The sequence below is a fragment of the Glandiceps talaboti genome, chromosome 13 (genome assembly GCF_964340395.1).
Source record: "Glandiceps talaboti chromosome 13, keGlaTala1.1, whole genome shotgun sequence".
NCBI classification, from domain to species: domain Eukaryota; kingdom Metazoa; phylum Hemichordata; class Enteropneusta; family Spengelidae; genus Glandiceps; species Glandiceps talaboti.
Window position 1 is genome coordinate 18360709 of NC_135561.1, and position 5096 is coordinate 18365804.

At 38.8% G+C, this 5096-nt stretch overlaps 2 non-coding genes and 1 pseudogene across 2 annotated transcripts; all 3 read right to left on the minus strand.

Annotated features, from left to right (window-relative positions):
• Window positions 1-21: 21 nt before the first annotated feature.
• LOC144445152 (U2 spliceosomal RNA) lies at window positions 22-202 on the minus strand (annotated as a pseudogene).
• Window positions 203-2524: 2322 nt separating this feature from the next.
• LOC144445145 (U2 spliceosomal RNA) lies at window positions 2525-2715 on the minus strand. Its single transcript, XR_013481887.1, has one exon. It is a non-coding gene; the product is annotated as a U2 spliceosomal RNA (small nuclear RNA).
• A 1009-nt stretch (window positions 2716-3724) lies between these two features.
• LOC144445148 (U2 spliceosomal RNA) lies at window positions 3725-3915 on the minus strand. Its single transcript, XR_013481890.1, has one exon. It is a non-coding gene; the product is annotated as a U2 spliceosomal RNA (small nuclear RNA).
• Window positions 3916-5096: the final 1181 nt, after the last annotated feature.

A 5096-nucleotide genomic window follows, 5' to 3' on the forward strand; every position in this document is an offset into this window, starting at 1 on the left:
CTTCTATTCTTTATTTCGATAAGACGGTGGACCGTTCCCGGAGGTACTGCAATACCAGGTCGATCCGTGGCCAGGACGGAGCAAGCTCCTATTCCATAGCCCGATTGCAAAAATCAGTTTAATATCGAGCTGCTCGATGAGCAGCGTATCAGATATTAAGCTGATAAGAACAGATACTTCTTTTTGTTTTGAGGAAATTAATAATTAAGGATATATCATTTTTACAACATATCTCCTACGGATAAATGATCGTAATATCGACTGGAGTCCTCAGGCAGGCCAGCCACGCTGGTTCGAAGTGCAAGAGGGTGCGACCCCCCTGCCACCTCCAAATGAGAGTTTAAGGAAGAACAGAGCGGAAATTGAACAAAGATCGAAAAGGCAACTTGCAAAGAAATGTTACATGAATGAAGAAACACAAGTCAAAAAGTGTATGTGAACGTTTCGTTTCTATTCGTTTATTTCTATTTGACGTGTTATGGGGTGTGTTTATACATAGACCCTACACCAAGGGTTTGTGTACCACCTTGAAGCCGTTGAGAGAATAGCAGCTTCGAAGTACGACATTACTTTCCGTTCTATTTCTTTACGAAGAGAATTCTTTATTAAACTAAAACCCTCCCCTTTCCTTTCTACTATATCTTCGTATGAAGATTTCGTTTTTGTCACAGCATCTTTTGTCGGTAATGACCTTGAGGATTGTTTCGTTTAACACGCGCTTTCGCCTTACTGCGAAATATTAGCTGCGCGCAAATGTGTACATACGCTGATTTCCCATCATGTTACAATGGGCTGCGACAGTACAAAGTTAAGCTTCGGTGAAGCATTCCACCAAAGGTCAGAGTTTATAACCGAAATATATGGTTTTCGTATGCTGGGCAACCAAAAATTTGTGCAAAATGCGGTAAGGGAGGCCATTTTGCCAAGCAGTGTACTGTTGAAACGTGTTTTAGATGCCTTGAGCAGGGGCATACTGTCGAAACGTGCACAAAGAAATTAAAGTGTACCATATCATGGATGTATTCCATGACCATATGTAGTGACGAGGGACACAGCTACTGGGTTTGCCCTCTCTCCTTTGCTAATAAAGTGTCTATAACGGACAAATGGGTACCAAACTGAAAATGAAAACGACAAAACAAAACAAATACAAGCACTGAACCAGACATTGAAACAAACACGAACACCGCACAGGACGATAGTCACACAATGGAAACAGCTGACAACCATACAGACAATACACCACAAGAAAAAACAGATCACACAAACTTACCTTTACCACCAACACCTGATATCTTCTCTCTTGAAAAGGTCACACCTACCACCTGTCCTCAAAGAGAGAAATGAACATCATCCGATCTCGAAACCGACTCTGAGGGGGAAGAAAACAAAAGACCAAAACCCCCTGAACTTATAAATTCTGAAAACGATTCACAGGAAGAAAACTAAACAAATAACACAGAAACACGATACTCTCCCATTTCAGGAGACATTAGTACCTCAACAGAGACAGAGAGATACTATGACAGTCAACAGAATTACACCACACAAACAGACACAGATTCCAGCAATAGAGACTACGATATACCAGAATCCTTCGAAAACAGGCAGATTAAATCAGCTGTAAGTAAAATGAGAGACTCATGCTTACATAGGTTAAATGAAATAGAAGTAAGGTGCTGTAAAATACATAAATCTAGCGAGAACTGCCAAACAATACTCACCGACTGGCCAATGCTGATTGCACACCTACAGAACACGCACAATTACTTAGACACCATTGAGTTACCTTGCCCCATTAGGAGATGTACTTCCAAATCCAAAAAAACTTCAGACTGGTTACACCACTACTGCTACAGACACCCAGACTTCGTCCTAAATAAAGATACACATTTCCTTGATTATTATTTCTTTGATTAATTTTCCCCTCTTCTATCATCAAACACACATGACAATACCCTCTCTATTATTTCACTTCATGGCTACCTTGACCATTCTGGCCATTAACGTCGATGGCTTGAAGAATCCTTCAAAAAGGTCGCAAATCTTCAACCATTGCCACAATAGGTATGATGTCGTTTTCCTTCAAGAGGTCCACATAAGTTCAATCGGTGAGGAGGAGCAATGGACAAATGAGTGGGGTGGGAGTTTTGGCTCTCCAAGTAGTAGGGGGTGGGAGTCCTTTTCTCCCCGAACACTGAACTCCATCACACCAACGTTAAAAAAGATGACAATGGCAGAGTGATATCATGCACTGTCCACATCGGTGGAACATCGCTCTCCCTGATCAACATTTACGGCCCAAACATTCCAAATCATCGGCCTCCTTTTTTTAATTCTTTACATTACTTCTTCCAAGAAGGAGACTCTATTCTAATTGCCATAACAACAAATTGACATGGTTATTTTAGTTCAAACGTACATTTCAAAGCGAGAGAACAATATTAACGTCCAAAATGATTTGTAAGAACAATGTGAAGTCCACCACAAAATTCAACTATTACTTCTATTCTTCATTTCGATAAGACGGTGGACCATTCCCGGAGGTACTGCAATACCAGGTCGATCCGTGGCCAGGACGGAGCAAGCTCCTATTCCATAGCCCGATTGCAAAAATCAGTTTAATATCGAGCTGCTCGATGAGCAGCGTATCAGATATTAAGCTGATAAGAACAGATACTACACATGATCTTAGCCAAAAGGCCGAGAAGCGATAACGGTGAAAGGTACTCTGGGGTGGCCTATGTGCGGGTTAAAAGACCTATTACGGTTTCAGGTAAGGCAAGGGAAAGGTAAATTCTCGATCTTTCTTGGCAAAATTTGATTAAAAATCTGCATGGGAAATGATCTGCATTTTCTCCAAAAATGTAAACGACTTTAGTATTATGTGTATCTCAATGTTTAAGTATGTAAAATGCAGAAAACAAAGTCAATTCAAAATAACACCGAGGTAATGTTCTAGGTGACCAGTAACCATGGTATTGTTTGGAAGAAAGACTACATAGTGATATGCAAATGTACTTGGTCAGATTGACACCTTGCTACATCCGGGCATCTGCTACCATTAGAAATCCTGACAATTTTATGAAAGTTGATCAATATATTTGTGTACCTGTTTTAAGATGTATTGTGAATTCCAAAATGGAGGATAAGATGACATTTGAAAAAGAAAAAGAAGTGTAATTATTGTTTATTTTTGTATATTACGGATTTCTCATGTGCGTTATTGTAAACACAGTCTTTCGAGAGCACAGTCCCGGCCTGAGGATACCCGTACCAACTAGTGGTTTGAAACGATAGTCAGTCATCACATTCATACATAAGTTCTCGTCTTCTTCCTTTGATTCATAAACAAGTGATTTGTTCGAAACATGTCTGTCATAGATTGTCTTTAAAGTATAACTGACAAAAAGTGCATTTGACTTTTGGATAACATTGACGAGTCCCAATCCACCTTTTTGTAATGATATGGGAGAAACATAACCGTCAGGATCCCCTTCGAATAAGCTGCCCGGCTCATGTAAATCTAGGGACCATGTGAGAAAATCTCCGCTGAATGATCTAGAAACCGTGAAAGTACAACCGTCAACAAATTGACAGTGTTATTTTAGTTCAAAAGTACATTTCAAAGCGACAGAACAATATTAACGTCCTAAATGATTTGTAAGAACAATGTGAAGTCCACCACAAAATTCAACTATTACTTCTATTCTTTATTTCAATAAGATGGTGGACCGTTCCTGGAGGTACTGCAATACCAGGTGGATCCGTGGCCAGGACGGAGCAAGCTCCTATTCCATAGCCCGATTGCAAAAATCAGTTTAATATCGAGCTGCTCGATAAGCAGCGTATCAGATATTAAGCTGATAAGAACAGATACTACACATGATCTTAGCCAAAAGGCCGAGAAGCGATAACGGTGAAAGGTACTCTGGGGTGGCCTATGTGTGGGTTAAAAGACCTAGTACGGTTTCAGGTAAGGCAAGGGAAAGGTAAATTCTCGAGGTTTCTTACCAAAGTTTAATCAAATATCTTCATGGGAAATGATCTGCATTATTCTCAGAAAATGTAATTGACTTTTTTAGTATTATATATATCTCAATGTTTAAGTATGTAAAATGCAGGAAACAAAATCCATTCAAAATAACAACGACGTACTGTTGGCCACTTCTGGGTGACCAGTAACCATGGTATTGTTTGGAAGAAAGACTACATAGTGATATGCAAATGTACTTGGTCAGATTGACACCTTGCTACATCCGGGCATCTGCTACCATTAGAAATCCTGACAATTTTAAGAAAGTTGATCAGTATATTTGTGTACCTGTTTTAAGTTGTATTGTGAAGTCCAAAATGGAGGATAAGGTGATATTTGAAAAAGAAATAGAAGTGTAATTATTGTTTATTTTTGTATATTATGGATTTCTCATGTGCGTTATTGTAAACACAGTCTGTGGAGAGAACAGTCCCGGCCTGTACCAACTATTGTTTTGTAAAAGTTAGTGAGTGTATTTGAAATTGGTTGGTAACTAGTTGGTATGGGGATCCTCAGGGGAATGTGCTCTCCACAGAATGTGTTTACAATAACTCACATGAGAAATCCCTAATATAGAAAAATAAACAATAATTGCCCTTCTATTTCTTTTTCAAATGTCACGTTATCCTCCATTTTGGACTTCACAATACAACTTAAAACAGGTACACAAATATATTGATCAACTTTCATAAAATTGTCAGGAGTTCTAATGGTAGCTGATGCCCGGGTGTAGCAAGGTGTCAATCTGACCGAGTACATTTGCATATCACTATGCAGTATTTCTTCCAAACAATACCATGGTTACTGGTCACCTAGAGAACATTACCTAGGCGTTATTTTGAATTGACTTTGTTTTCTGCATTTTACATACTTAAACATTGAGATATCATAATACTAAAGTCATTTACATTTTTGGAGAAAATGCAGATCATTTCCCATGCAGATATTTAATTAAACTTTACTAAGAAAGTTCTTTTTCCTTTCCTTTAAATCATGGTCATCAAGAAGGCCAAAGTCTTGAATATTTTATTTAAGGAGGAAAATATACCTCGAACGAAGG